This window comes from Crocuta crocuta, unplaced genomic scaffold, assembly GCF_008692635.1.
Source record: "Crocuta crocuta isolate KB4526 unplaced genomic scaffold, BGI_CrCroc_1.0 scaffold81, whole genome shotgun sequence".
NCBI classification, from domain to species: Eukaryota; Metazoa; Chordata; class Mammalia; order Carnivora; family Hyaenidae; genus Crocuta; species Crocuta crocuta.
Genome location: NW_027527808.1, coordinates 18,907 through 35,627, shown reverse-complemented (window position 1 = coordinate 35,627; position 16,721 = coordinate 18,907). Strand labels below are relative to the sequence as shown.

At 33.6% G+C, this 16,721-nt stretch overlaps 1 protein-coding gene across 6 annotated transcripts in view; it reads right to left on the bottom strand.

Moving 5' to 3' along the window:
* The window catches only part of LOC144239969 (uncharacterized), a 277,882-nt gene extending 264,856 nt beyond the window's left edge, over window positions 1–13,026 (bottom strand). For all 6 annotated transcript variants that reach the window (XR_013337545.1, XR_013337546.1, XR_013337544.1 and 3 more), the window contains exon 1: window positions 12,922–13,026. The gene's annotated coding sequence lies outside the window, so the exon portion shown is untranslated. The remainder of the gene's footprint in view (window positions 1–12,921) is intronic.
* Window positions 13,027–16,721: the final 3,695 nt, after the last annotated feature.

Here is a 16,721-nt window from a genome sequence, read left to right as displayed (position 1 = left end):
AGAAGTCATGGCTACAAAGAAAATAAAACTATAATTTAATATTTCAAAGTAATCTTAAAAAATAAGACATGTAGAAACTATAAATATACATAATTAGCTAGAAAAAATCTCAGAAATAAGTTATTTGTAAGATAGGAAGATGTAAAAATATGGGAGACAGCACTCAGGCCAGAGCTGAAAGTAAAAGAAAATATTATCTTAGAGATTTAAAAAATGAAATAAGATAATAAAATTTGAAAAATAAAATAAAATAGCAAATAAGTATGCTAGATGATGTCTTTCAGAAAAGTAAAAGATGGAAAGAAGGAAAATATTCAAAAGCAAAAGAAATGAAGATATAATAAGGATTTGAGCTATACCTATAAATATGGAAGATAAGCTATGAAAATTCAGTAGATATATAATGATCCCCAAAGAGAAAATCTACAGTAATGGAATACAAAAGTGCTGAAAATTGTAACTCAAGAAAAATTCTGAGAAATGAAAAACCTGAAACTACTCACCTGGAAATTGATCTAAAAAGCCCAACACCAAGATATATTCTCATAAAACTATTAGACTTCAAAGATCATTTCTTGTTTCCCAGAAAAAAGATCATCTTTTAAAAGGAAAGGAAGTCAGACTGTTATTAGACGTTTCATAAGTAACACTCTAAGCTAGAAGCCAATGAAGTGACACACTTTAAATATTGAAGAAAATAAAATAGGATCTACAGATTTTATATTTAAGCCAAACTCATCTTTAAGCAGGAAAACCTTCAGACAAGCTGTTATGAAATACAAGGACATGTGGGATATTGTTCTCATGAGTCCTTCCCATGGAATACAAAGAGAATGAGTTTCAGACAACCAGAAAAATCTAGAGATCTTCGTGAAGACTGTTGGAACCATGGGCCCTGGTCCTACCAGTAACATGATCAGCACCTGGGAGAAGTTCAAACTTCATCATCAAACTCATGACCTCAAACCAGACCAAACTGAGTACTCACTGGTCCCTAGTTTTGAGCTTTAAAATCTTGAACTGTGGGAATCCTATCCTTGAGCTGCTGGAAATCAACTTCTGACCAGTGCATATATCCTTCATATTCTGTGGGTCTCATGAGAAAGTTCTGGGAGCTGTGCGACTAATCTCAACTTAATTTTGGCCACAGGCCTTTGCAGAAACCAACTGTATTACAAATATTTATGCCACTGTGCTTATACCTCAAAAAGTATGAACTTACTTTCTGTCTTTTTCAATATACTTTTTTTACAGTTGACATGACTTCCTGATTGTATCCTTTCCCCTTCATTCATTAAAGAGGAATTTTCAAAAAGAATGAAAGTGAGGGGATGGAAGAAAGCAGGGTTAGAGGTGGGAAAACAGGAAGGATAAGGAGGGAGATTAAGAGGGAGAGAAGGAAAAAGAGGCAGAAGAGGAGGAAGAGAAAGTGGGTAGGAGGGAAGAGGGTGGAGTGAGGGGGAAGGAGGAGGAGGAGGAAGTATAGGAGAATAAAGAGGAGGAGCAGAGGAAGAGAGAGGATGAGGGGGAAGAGGAAGAGAGAGGAAGACCAGATGGGGAAGCAGGAAGAGGAAGAGGGGAGCGAGGGGGGGCAGAAGAGTTCATTGCAGGAGGAACTATGAATTCAAAGTGAGTAACTGGACGGCGACAGCGAGGTCAGCCCCGAGGGCACTGTGGCAGTCGGACACCACAGTGTGAGTGGCAGGGACAAGATTGCAGATTAGAGTGGCCAGGTTACAGAGCCAAGAACAGCATCAGGGTGATTTTTACATCTACCAGGAGGCTCCGTGAATCTCCTGGGATTCTGTCAGGGGAACGAGAGAGACTTGAAAGGCCTGGAATCTCAATGCTTTAGCCTGTTAGGGCTCAAAAATGATGAATTTTGCAATTATGTCTGTCTCTTTGCTGTTCCTTCAGGTTGATCAGGCATGCAGAACTAGGGATTGGTTGCCTTAGATTGAAAACCACAGCAACAAAACTGTTGTTTATTAAATACCATAAAAGAGCTAATCAAAGATATTAATAATGTGCCACAAAAATAACTGTATGCATCATGTCTCTGAAGTTATCCTGTTTGGGCATTGTAAGAAATATTTCTGTAGGAGTGCTCAGGTGGCTCAGTTGGTTGAATATCCACCTCTTGATTTTGGCTTAGGTCATGATCCCAGAATCATGGGATTGAGCCCATGTGGGTTCTGCGTTGAGCATGGAGCCTCCTTAAGATTTTCTCTTTCTCCCTCTCTCTCTCTCTGCCCCTCTCTCCCAACCATGCATTCCCTCTCTCCGTGACTCTCTAAAATTTATATATTATATATATATATGAACTAACATTTAATTGGTACATATGGAATTTACTCTGAAATCTCTTTGCTTGCTTGCAGAGCAGAAGGTACTTAATGTTAACAAATTGCATTTTAGTATGTTATGAATCTTGTGAAATACATTTCCTTCCATACTCCACACCACAGGCACAATTCACATATGCTTAAATTTGCCTTGCCATGTACCAAATACAAATTAATGTACTGTTTGAGAGCAAGAATTTTCTGCTTTTTACAATGTCAGTAGATAGTCAAAATCTTTTGAAAGTTCCTGTGAAGCTATGAGAAACAAAAAAAAAAACCCATTCAATTATCCTAAAAATGAAAATAACTAATAAAATACACACTCACAATAGACTCATCTGTATGTAATTGATCTGTATGTTGATATGCTTATCAACTAAAAGTATCATTATAAACATAACTAATACATGGGGAGCCTGGATGACTCTCAGGTGGTTAAGCGTCTGACTCTTGGTTTAGGTTCAGGTCATGATCTCAGGATTTCTTGAGTTCGGGCCCCATGTCAGGCTCTGTGTTGGCAGCACAGAACGTGCTTAAGATTCTCTCTCTCCCTCTCTCTCTGCCTCACCCCCACTCACATTGTTTCTGTCTCTCTCAAAAATAAATACACTTTAAATAAAAATTTTAAAAATAAACATATCTAATATATGCATAAAAGTAACCATAAATTCTCAATAACATTTCTTCTTTCCTGGAACTAAAACACTCATAATAAAAAGCACATTCAGTGAGTATAAGATGCTACCTGTTAAATTAACTTGGCAGAAAAAATTTTGCTAAAATTCATAAAATATTTGAGAACTAAGAAGTATAAAGTATAATTTTTTTATTTTAAGTACATATAAATGTCTTCTTGTAGAATTATACAGTCTTAAATTTCTATATACAGAAACTACAAATTTAAGCATAGTTTCTCATAGAAAACTGAAATGTTTAACTAATATGCCAATAAGAATGATTATACATATATGTGTGTACATATATTGATACATGTGTGTCTTTGTTCAAAGAAATTTTGCTTGACTTGAAATTTTATAAGAAAAGGGAATAAACATTCAGTGGTGCCTTTTCTGAAAGCCAGATATTACTCCAAACTGACACATATAACTGCCAGTTTTTGAATGCTCTATTTATATTTGTGGGTCTTTGTTTACCCAGTTCATCTCTCATTTCAATTTTTTGAATAGAGCAATTAAGGTCATATCTTTAAATAATGTATCCATGTTCACACAGGCCACAAGTGTTAGAACCAGAATTCCAACACAGATCTGTCAAAAAATAACCCACTCTTTCTTCTATGTTACACATCTATCATAATGTATTTCTTAATAAAATTCAATTATTTAAATTATTTTTAAATATTTAATAACTGACAAATCAGTTAATTAATAAAATTTCAGGTTACTTTTGTCTATCAGAGGCTGTGTTACCAATGTTTTAGATAGAATTTACAGGAGTTAATCCCAAATAAATTTAGCTGGAAAATTGTTGAAGACAAAGAATATACTTGTTCTGGAAATAGGGAAGTAATCAAGACAATGATGATAGAATGGAGTTTGGTTTCCAGAAGATCTAAGTTGTGTCTTAGTGATTCCTTTACAGGAGCACTGCCATTTTCAATGGCCTTTATCAGTGAACAAGCCATCTTGTTACTTATTTACCTTTCACTTTAAAAGAGCATTTCTACCCTGTGTTAGATAGTAATCATATACTAATCATTGATTTATGTGGTTTTGCTTATCTTTTATACAGACTTCTGAATTTAGAAAAAGGTTATTGGAATCAGACAGACTTAGATTCAGACCCTGGTTCTCTTCTTTACCAGTTGGAGCTCGGGACGTCCAAGTTATTATTCACTCATTCTCATCTTCACCTCATCATTTAAAATGGGGAAATAGATAGTTACCATATAGAGTTATGGTGAGGATTAAAATGGCTAATACATGAGGAGCAACTGGGCGGTACAGTTGGTTAAGTATCTGACTCTTGATTTCAGCTCAGGTCATGATCTCACAGTTTGCGGCTCAATGCCTCACATTGGTCTCCGCACTGATGGTGCGGAGCCTACTTGGAATTCTTTCTCCCTCTCTGTTTCTAGAAATAAATAAATAAATAAATAAATAAATAAATAAATAAATGGCTAATTAATGAAAAGGGTTTAGCCAATCGTGGACTCATAACAGGCACTCAGTAAAATTTAGTCACTTCAATTGTCTTTTTGTTTGTTTTAACCTCATAATGCTTACCAAAGTATATGTATGTGCATATCTATATTATATATAGTATGTATATATATTGGCTATATATACAATAATATGTGTATGTATATGCAAGTGACAATGCTGAAATAAATTTGCTAATGGATACAAAACTTGTTAATACAAAATGAAAAAAATGTGATGTTTCTAATGTTTGACAATAAAATGTAACATTTGGAGTTATACTTTGTGGGGCAAAAACAACTGTTTCTCAACTGGATAAAATTTGCTTGCCTTACTATGGAAAAAGTTATTTGCATCACTCTTAGTTTTCAACAGTTGTAAAACAGCTTAGTCAATAGAAATTTCATCAAATACACACACCCCTTTACAATAAAATAATCCCCATAGGTACCATTAGACAATGTCCTCCAGTGAAAGGACACCTAGTAAGCTCTTTTGTGAAATTCCAAATCCAGATGTGGTATAAAGTATAAAACTTTGGTTTATAATCCTCTCCCAGTTTCTGAACAAATAATTTCTGGACTCCCATTCTCTCTACAATAAACAAAAGTATGCTTTCAACATTTTAGGTAAACGATATACATTTTTAAAAATGTTTCTCATGTATTTAGATTTTCCTCTTTCTGCGTCTTACTTATCTGTTTGGATAGTGTGTCTATTGCAGTGATTAATGAAACTTGCTCCAAATGTAATTCTGGCTCCTCTCTAACTACCTGTGTGATTATGGGCAAGTCATTACTGCTCTCTAAGCTTGTTTCCTCCTCTGAAAAATGGGGAAGCAAAGGTACCTACTTTATTGTGTTGTCATAGGCTTAAATGAAGTAAGAAACACAAAATTTTAGAATCACTTCTGGCACACAGTCATCATTCAGTAAATGTTGCTTTTATTCCATTGTTATTTCTTAGTGAGATTGGGGCAGCATTCATTGAGCCTTTGGTTACAGAGTAGCCACCAGGAAAAAAAAAATGAGAACAAAAACAAGTAATAAAAGCTTACTGGACATTGATAATAATGATAAATGTGACAATGAAATAAACTTTTGGGACCAGATCGGGATTGTGTTTCAAAAATCAAAATGAGGTACATTTATTGGTTTTAGGGTGGCACTTTTCTTTCAGATCCATTCATTTTCACCTGGAAAATTTAATTTGAAAACAGAGATAAAGATAGACAAAGTAAAGACTTTACTTCAGAAGGAATACTCCTCAAAAATTATTAGCTGTATTACACTGTTGACTTTTTTTCAAAATTTAACTATATGGGTTATTTTGAACCTTATGAATTTATGGAATGAAAAATAATTCTGACTCAAGTACTAACTCAAGTATCTTCCTTTTGCTTTTAGAGAAAAAGATATTAAATATCTCACTCCCTTACAGTTAAGGATGTCCAATCCAAATGTGAAACAGTCTAATTTGGAAGGTAATGAGCCTTCAGCCCCTTAAGTGAGAATGGTGGAGAAGAAATATGCTAAAATACTACAAGGTCACTTCTATTTCTGTGATCCTGAAGCACACTGCTGTAGCATAGAACCCCTGATTTATACAAGTCAAGCTCTAGGTTTTGGGGTGAGGGGCTGTTGTTTTGTTTGATAACATTCTGCTTTTTACCTTTCAAAAATTAGGTAGGGGAAAAAGAAAACCAAAGAAAGTCTGATCCAATAGGATGCCTTTAGGACAACAGCTAGATTTACATTCTATGAAATCTTATTAGCCTTAGATTTCATATGAAATGTTCTATAATTGCTCAAATTTAGCTGATATATCAGAGTAAGTTTCCAAAATGATGCATTAACCTTCAGTCTTTTTAAAAATACATATAAAACTTTGACCGAAACACACTAAGGGTAGCAGAGGATATTCTTGGCTGAGAGATGACTCATATATTTAACAGAAGTCTCTACTTACCCTCCAACTCAGAAATGTGCAAATATAGAACACATCTTATGTGGGGGACTAAATGTCTATGTCCAAAGCCATAAAATCACCAACCAATAGCTAAAATTTAAGGGTCTCATAAATTAACTGGGCCGTATCATACACTGTTTGAATTACAGTCCTCTAATATTTTACTACATAATTAAGCTACAAATATGTACTATTTATATAATTCCATGGTTTGAAATTTAAATACAAGTTAGGACGGATTTTATACTATATATTATTTAACTAACCACATACACTTTGAAAAATAGATGTGTTTTAAGAAAAATAAAAACATATACACACACACAAAAGCAAACTAACATGTGGCAAAGTTTTGACTTACTTTGAACATTCCATATAGTACAAGTTGGGAATAAATTATAAACTAGTTATGTTAGAAATTAAAAAAAAATTAGAACTTATAAGAAATACATTTAAAACTTTTATCGTATTATAATTTAGCCCGAACAGCTACTGACACTTTTTCTCATTCATTAACTTAATCTAAATTTTTCTGGACTCTCAGAGCAGGCAATACAATATGAGAGCTGGCTTATAATTGGAAATGAATGGATATTCCAATATCAGGTTGGGGCAATTTGGGAATACAAGTATAGCCTTACAAATCTAAAAGAAATAAAATTAGAATGAAGATAGATCTTACCAGTTCTTAAATGTAGATTTCTAAGGCTACATTTTCTAATTCTTTGTCTTCTCTGAGTTTCCATAAAAAGATTTCAAAAGGCATTGTGGGCTAACATAAAAAATGTACTACTGTGCTTGAGATTTCTTAAGAATATTATCTATTTAGAAGATAGAATCAGATACTAAGTTCAGTGAATCTGTACATAGTCACTTTTCTAAAACAGCAGACTTTTTGGCTCTGCACCACCTGACAATTTCTTTGTCCAAGCCACACTAAAAATAGGTCTTTATAAAATGGAAATGTTGAGACATTAACTATAGCAACGTGAATGAGCACCACTATAATAAGGATTTCTCATCAACTCTTGGTTTATGTTGTATTAACATATGAAAAAGCTATTTAAACATTAAAATTAATACATCATAAAACAATGGTAATGCTTCATACAAAATATAGTTTTATTTGAATCACAACTACTCACAATAGCTATGAATATCCCCATTCAAATTGCTATCATGAATATTGTATAAAATGAGAAGAATAAACTAAAAGTAAAATTAGAATACTGCTTTATAAATTATAATATGTCAAGCTAACAAATGGTAGACTTGTCATATTGAGCAACTAAATGTCTAAATGATCATTCAGCACTCATAGTGTAGGAAGAAAAAAACATTGGCTTTGTTGCCTCTAAAGCAGTTGCTCGATTTTTCATACTGTCATTCTGCTCTATTAGCAAAGCCTAACACAATTAGGTATGAATATGCAGTAATAACATGCAAATTGTTCCCTCACAATTGCCCTAAGGCAGCAGTCTCAGCCTTTCTAAGCCTGATTCCTTCTACATCATTACAGGCTTGGCATAATTCATCAGAATAAAAAATACCTCAACCTTATTGCATGTGGCCAGCTAGTAAAATCATCGGGAGTTGTTAACCACTCTCCCTCGATGGGTTTGTTAGCGACGCTGTCCCCAGCTCCCTGCCACTCCTGCACTTGTACATGTTTCCCTTGGGTAATGTTAGACACTACATTTGAGCCTGCCAGAACAATTAACCCTACTGTTAATTAGAATGAAATGTCAGGCGCACAGATGGTACAAGCTGGCACCCTGCCATCCCGCCAACTGCTGCTGAGAGCAGCTACCCCACTGCTGACAGCTGCTTAGCCATGTCCCAAACCAGCAGATGTCAAAACTTTCCAGCTGAGGAAGGTTAAAAAAAGCAAAGAGGAGGGGATTCTCATCCCAGCAGTGATGATGACTGTTTTACTGCTATTGTGTCTATTACCTGTTGTCACACTGTACCAATCAAGAGGAAGTCGGCAAGCAGTGAGACACAAATTTGAAATAATGATACTAATAATCATAACATAAATAAACACAATATGGCTATAATTCAATGTATGTATGAAAGTGGCACAGGCAAGAAAGTCACTGAACTTTCCACTAAGGTCTCCTTAAGTCGAACGGCATGTTTTAACACATGTTTTCAAAGAGAAAAAAAATCTTTCAACAATCTCAAATCGAGTACTTTAAAAGGCCACCAAATAGTGCCTATGTAATTTTCAGGCAAAATTTCACTTTGTTTTTGGAATGCCTACGTAGGGATGAAATTATTACTTTGTTTTCCAGTATCTTTTCTGTTAATAATTTATTAACATAATTCATGAGATGATAAATTATGTTTCCTTTTATCCTCAATTCACAGGTTATTGCCAAAAATAGATAACAGAACATTATCCATGAAAAATATCAGAAATTAAAATACAACCTAATTAGGCAATGAAATCACAACTGGATACCATTTTGATTAGAAGACAGCTTCAGAATACTGACCTAAATATCATGTTAATTTTGCGCTCTAAAAAAAAAAATTAGTGATGCTATTAGTTGGAAATTTAAGTTAGTTCTAAACTGAAGAGGACTGGATCATAAACCTCCAATACTTATTTTGACTTTAGGAAACAACAATTTTGTGTCTGATTGTTATTAAACATGGGAAGTGTGGAAGTGTGAAAGTAATTTCCTTTCAATTATGCTACTTTGAGTCATTCTCTTTAACAGCGTGAATGCAGGTGGATATTATAATTTAAATGCCACAGGAAATATGCCATAAAAGTTAAAGTTCATGTTCCTGCTATTTCTACTTCAGTCAGACATCATTTATTGATAAATTATTCATTCAGCATTACGTAAGTACACCTACATACAAAAGAAAACAATGCAAGAGGCTTTTGACTATTCAAAAAGAGTTAAAAATTACGCTCATGTCGACCATTCCCTCTAATTAGGTAAAAATAATCATAATACTTACAGATACATGGTCCTAGTATTAGTTAGGGGTTTTGTGTCATGTATAACTGAAATTAACATATACCAAGAAGAGATTTATCAGAAAGGAATGAAATGGTTCCCAGTATATTAAAAAGATTTTCAGAAAGCTGAAGAACTGACTTAGAAAGTACACAGAAAATTCAAGGAACTAGGAGGCAGGAACAATGATATATCTAAGACGCTAAGATGAATTAGTTAAAATCATTTCTTCTAAGAATTTAAACTTCTATTGGCCTACTTTGGTTCACACAACCAAGCCAGGTATATGCAGTGCTACTTACTAATTCCAACAACAGTGAAACAAATGTTTAGGTTGTTACTATCATGAAAAGGGCAAGTGGGTTCTAGGGGTCCAACACAATAGTGACAAAGATGACCAACACCCTGTGAAGTCAGTTTTAACAAACTCCATAAAAGGATTTTATGCAAACGTCATTAAAACTATAGAGATCAGTATAAGCAAGGCTATGAGTAGGTATTCCAAATATGAAGCTGAGAATAAATATGATTTTGCATGTGGTGAATAAAAGACTGGCTGATCTGAGCATTGAACGTCATTGTAGAATAAGCCAATAATAATGATGACAGTGATAACTCACTGCTATTACTTCTACGAATTTCTTCTGGTAAGTACTACATCTTTACAGCATTTTACAGTTTATAAAATACTTTCTCAACTACATTCTTCTTTAAGTCTTACAATAATCCTGGGAAATATATTCACTGACCTTTATATATAAAGGATCAGGTGGCCTGTTATATTATAGATACATTAGAGTCCATGCATGAAAAGACTTTGTTGCTAACACACATGAAGAATTTGATATTTGTCAGAGGTTTTTGGAAAACTAGAATTCTTTCTTCAGCTGGTAATGTGTATCAACAACAATAAATGAAATATTTTAAATACCATTCCCTATTTCATTATTTCATTCCAAAAAACCCACTATCCGAGCAACTACCAAATCTCAGTCCTAAATCTAGATACCAGAAGTAGTGAGAAAAATGAGAGAAGACTTGCCCTCAAGAAACTTGGGATCTAGTATGGAGATACAATCATGTACACAAGTGTGGAAATGTTCATAACTGTCAGAACAGAGATGGGATGAAGTATCATGTGGACACAAAAAGGTAATAGTCAGCCCCTACACGAGGGCCATCAAGAAAACCTCTTAAATGTGACAGGAGTATTGATATACTTGAAAATCAGTCTGTCTCAAAAATTGACAAAATATTACTTAGCATACAAAAGAGAACAAGAAAGATATTTAAGAATTAAAATAAATATAAAAAACTCAGCAAAAATAAACCTGCTCCTAAAACGCACAAACCATACATTTAACAAAATAACAAAGTGTTTGTGGTTTGAATCCTTTTCATAAAATATCTCTTTGAAAGTAACATATTAAAATTAAGATGCTACTAAATTCAGTGTAGATGTTCAACTGGAATATGTCTTAATTCAAATTACATTTTGAGTTTAGAATGATATGTTAAAGATCCATAATATATATTAAAAATTTTCCTTGATTCCATAGAACTTCCAACGCTGAAAAGTGAGATATATATTAAGTTGAAATTATAGGTATGGCCAAAATCCTTTTGAAATTTTTGTTGGACAAAAAGTAAAAACAACACTTGCCCATTCAAAATTAAAGTATATGTAGGTATATATAAAAGTGTATAATTTTACCTTCTCTATTGAATATTGAGTAAAGTTAATCATATTCTTTCTCTCTCTCCCTCTTTCTCTCTTTATATATATATATAATGTATGAACATATATACATGTATAAACATATATACATATCTGATTTTCTAGAAAAATGTATAACTGCTTTATGTCATTGACTTAAAATACTTAATGTTACTTTGAGCATAGAATTCATTAGATATTAGAAGGTTGAGCGTTTTGAAACTCATAAATATATAGCAAATTCCAGGCATATCATTCAACTTCAATCTGAAATAAGATAAAATATATTTTTTCGGGAACTCCTATTTTGGTTTCCATTATTCAATGTGCTTTTACAGAAAATGGTTTATTCTTACTATCAATACTCACTGGTACACAGATTATAATTTTCAACTTTTATCCTCCATATTCTACCAATATAAAATATGTATTTTGTTCAAGGTTTAAATAAGCAAATGAAATTTATTAGCTGCAAGAATTAATAATGAAATCTTAGGTTTTTATAGTGTTTTGGAATTTACACATTGCTTTTGCATATAGCATTTTATGTCATCCCTATCCGGCCACAACATGGAAGATGCTATCATCTCACTTTTCAGTGAGCTGCTCTGGGTCACAAGGCATATAATTAACAGAGCCAGGACCAACCCAAGGTCACAACCCAAGTACAGTGCTTGTTCCAATTTAACATCTACATGTAGTCTGCCTCTGGCCCACCACATGGCAAGGAATGGAGGCAAAAGTCCACCAGCATATAGTGACAGTATTACTGCTGTTTTGTTAATTAAGCCTATTTTCATTACTGGAATTGAATGACAGAGACAGGCCCTGAAGCAAAACACCCAGCCATCTATTTTTCTCAGTAACCACAATTAAAAGTCAAAGACCTCTGGACAGCCTGGAAAAAAACAAACCAGGGACATTTAGTAAACAGTTGTGAAAAAAATCATAGTACAGACATTAAATAGTTAAACAGAAATAATGTAGCTTCTGTTCCTTAAAGACTTAATGGTCCAAAGACCATTCTGATAGTGATAAATTCTCTATCAGAATAAATACACTTAGATTGAAAGGTATGCCTACTTAGAAAAATTTTAAAAAGTACTGTCAGATGAATTAAAGATTGTAATCTCTCTTCTCCAGCCTAGGAATCTATTGAGAGACATGAGTAGGGCAAGAGACAGACAGATACAGAGAGAGAGAAACAGATAAGACACACGGGGACAGCAAGAGAGACAATTTAGGGAAGTCGTGGGGGTTATTAACTAGCATAAGAAACCCAGAGTGCGGTCAGAACTAATGTTCTGACTGTAAGAAGAAAGACTCTAGGCCGATCTTGGGTACATGGCAATCTCTCTACCCAAAACATTATTCCCCCCAAATACCCAAATATCATTTCTATTTTATTTCATGAATATATTGTTTCAATATATCACATTGCTTTAATTCCATTAGAGGATTATTCTCTTTAAAAATATGATGGTTTTTAAAAATATGAATGTCTCCATAAGAGTTAAAATACTGTTATTGGAATCATAAAACAATATAACTAAGAAAAAAATAAACCCTCAGCTATTGCTTATTTCAAAACCCTCCATTTTAAACATGTTGCTGAGATTTTGAAAGTTGAAGCTATTTACTTAAAATCATAAAACCCAACAAAACAATGTCACAACTGAATCCTCAGAGTCTTCTCCTAAGGCTTCATGTAAAGGTAACAATGACAATAATAAACATTTTTGAGTGCTCACCTTGAGCTGCCAGTGCTCTGAGCTAATTCCACATACCATAACATTAAATAGTACAAGGTTTTCCCTCCTGTGTTGAGCAGAGGAGCAAGTAGTCTTCAGATTCTGTTTCTGGAAATGAAAAGCAAAACAACAGAATGGAATGGTCCCAGTTTCAATGAGAGGAGATCTATGCTTGTCTGTGTTATATATTGAGATCTTGTCTAAGATTTAAAAGCACTCCTTACAAGCCTCCTTTTAACATATCTGTTGATACCATTTATCCTACCCTCCACCACCAACAAAATCTAGTGAATTGCACCTTTCTTATGCGATAAAATATTATTGGGATCCACGGCTTGAAATCAGTGTTCCATAAGATTCTCATTATGTTAGAAGTTCTCAACAACCTTATAATATTACTTACATATATACATCATTTAAAAAAAATTACTTAGAGTCTTCATTGAATATCAATTTATGAAATTCACAATTATTCCAAGTATTCAAAACCAATAAGAATAATTTATAATTCATATCTGTGGTACTTTAGACTGCTGCCACCATCTTTCCAGTTAGTCTGGATTATAATAACTCACCTTATTTTAGAATAGGCAGATTGTCATGCTTTTCATTCTCTCTAGCATGGTCACTTCCCATCCCAGCCTGACAAAATTCTTTCTAGCCATCAAAGTTCAGTTTGAATGAACTGAACTTACAAAGCCTTCCCAAATTATCCTGCCAGAAGTCATTGGCCCCTCTTTGGATTTTACTAGCAATTTACATGAGACTCTCAAAAAATTATTACATATGATTTTAGATTAAAACTACTTATTCTTCTTCCTAGACAAGAAATAGCTTTGGACTGGGAGTCCTATATTCTTTATCAGAGATCCAAGATAGTAGTTTGCATAAAGTCTCAATAAATATGTTTGTTTTTGAATGAATGAACAAATGAATGAATGAATGATAAGTGGAAGCCATGGGAAATGCAAAGTAAAAAGAAATAAGAGACAGGTTCTGAATGGGCTGGAGAAAATCCCTTGAGAGTCTCTTTTCTATTGCCTCACAGGAAAATCACTAAAGATTATCCCCAAAGTGAAAGTTTCACTTTAAATGTCTACCTATATTTAGATCATCAGAAGACATAGGTAAAACAAACCTAGCAGGAATGTCTTTAAAGAAAGTATCCAAAGATGTTACATACTGGTTCTATTTACTGGCAATAGCTATAAACCTTGATATCAAGTAAGAGGAAAAAAAGTGAGTAACCATTGATTTGGCATAGAATGAATAAGCCCAAACTTCCACATTTCAATTCAGCTTCCTTGTGTATCTTCAGCTTCTATCGGCTCTCAAAACAAACAAACAAACAAACAAACATGCAACACATGTGCTAGGCTTTGAGGAGAAAATTTGTCAATCTGATCTAAAAAAAATTGCACATACCTTTTGACTAATGCTTCCATTAACATAATCTAAAATTTACTCAAATTTAGAAGTAGCAAATAAACTTATATATGTTTAAAAGAAAATTAAAGAAACAGGTTGCTTTCCATGAGCAAGGCACTGTGTTAGGCCTACTTAAAGAAGATTCAGAGATATGGTCCTATCCCTTATGGAGTTTACAGTTGAGAAATTCTATCATCATTAATCAGTCCACCCTAAATTAAAAGTTTGGTAAATAAAGAAGAAAGAAGGAGCATTTGGGTGAGCATTCAAGTGAGGGACATATTATAGTTTCTAGAAGCAGGAAAGAATTCCTCAAAGAAGTGACATAGAAGCTTAATTCTGAAGAATTTATCTATAAGTTTCCTAAAGTTATCATTTATAATTTCTATAGATTTCTGAATGAATAATAGATGATTTAAGGTTGTAGAGCTACACATTGATTTTTATTTAACCTCTGCTTTAGAATGTGTTTCCTTCACTCTAACAGAAAATAAATCAATTGTTGAAAAACATATATCAAACTAAATACATATATTTTCATTAGATTGTAGACTAATGACCTGATTGGGATGCTTGTATTTTTACAATGTTGTTTATGAACAAGTACAGAGTAATCCTACTGGCATTTAAACTAAATAATTTTGCTGAGATGTTCTGATATATTAAGAGGAGGTTTAAGGTGCCATATAACTACATGTGTAAGTACACCCTTATTGCTGACCTTACAATGCACTTAGTATCTTATACTTCACTAATGCTGTCTGTACTACCACAAGCAATTTATTCTGCCTCATGTTCCTCAAGTGCTCATAAATCAGCATTAGATCCTTTTTACTGAGTTGCTGATTTTAAGCCAGCAGAGTAAGAAAGAGCATTTGGATTCAAAGTATAATATTGGCACACATATTGATTTTAATTAGTCTAATTAGTTCATTACACTAAAAATCACACAGATCATTTATTACATCAAACCTAATGGCATATGATCAAGGATTTAATATGATAATGAAGTAGATCAATTATCACTCATAAAGGAAGCCATTAACAAGTGTAAACATTGTCAAGCTGAATACCATTACAAATTATGAAGTCATAGCTAAAACAATTTGCATATACACATTAATATTATTTTATAGTCAACATTCTCTTCTAAAAATGAATACATCTTTCCTTTTAAATTCACTTCCATCTATCTGCTATTACTATTTTAAGCTATGCAAGAGCTGGTTAGCATAGGTGGGGCTTCTATCTGGAGAGTTCTGATGGCAAAAATGTTGCAAAAATTAATATCATTGGCTGAAAAGAAAGACCATTTGCATCTCTATTCTTTCTTCATCTTGAAAACTAAGAATTTGTTCACTTTGGCAGTTAAATGGTCCTGGCTTATATAACAATAAGCAGACGACCAATGACAGTTCTTGAGATATTTGTGATACTTGAGATACCATGTAGGTTAATTGATGTGATTTTTTATCTTTAATTAAATAATAATAGCAATATATAATTACATTGGGCAAGGACCAAGATGTCTGCAAAAAGATTTGAGATTACAGCACTACATACTCATTTATTAATGCTTTCTGCAGCTTTAACATTACCAAGACATCTTAAATAAAAGCAGCCAACTGTGCACCCTGTCCCTAACCCAATGCATCGCCATTTATCATTATTATCGCTATCATTACCCTTTGCTTAGGGTCCCTTCACTCTGTTTTAAATCCACTTGACAGTAGTGCACATTCAAGCCACTCAGAATTTATTTTTCTGGTGAGAACTTGTAAGGTAGTGTATAAAATATTTCCTTGATATCCAGATATAATATGATCTAATTGTCATTCCGCAAATATTAAACTTCTCCCTAAAAATGCAGTCTACAGAAGACTATATCTCTTCGGAGAGCTCCCATACAAAATATGACTCCTGGTTGACAATGATAGATATACAATCTAAATTTGCATTATAAATGCTATAGCCACTAATAAATTGTGAAATAAAATATTTCCCAAAAATAGTACCTTATTCTGTTGTCTAAATGGCAAATCTGAAAACCACCCTTTATGATGTCATCACCTGTTTCAGCGCTTCACTGTGCATACCTCATAGGCTTGTTGAAGACTAAATGAATTTAAAAATTATAAATGAAACCCAGTGGGGTACCTGGGTGGCTCAGTCAGTTAAGATGCCTACTTCAGCTCAGATCATGATCTCAAGGTTAATGAGTTGAAGCCCCACATCAGGCTCTGTCCTGACAGTTCAGAGCCTGGAGCCTGCTTCAGATTCTGTCTCCCTCTTTCTCTGCCCTTTCCCCACATATTATCTCTCTCTCTCACTCTCTCTCTCTCTCAAAATTAAACAAAAAAAGAACTTGAAGT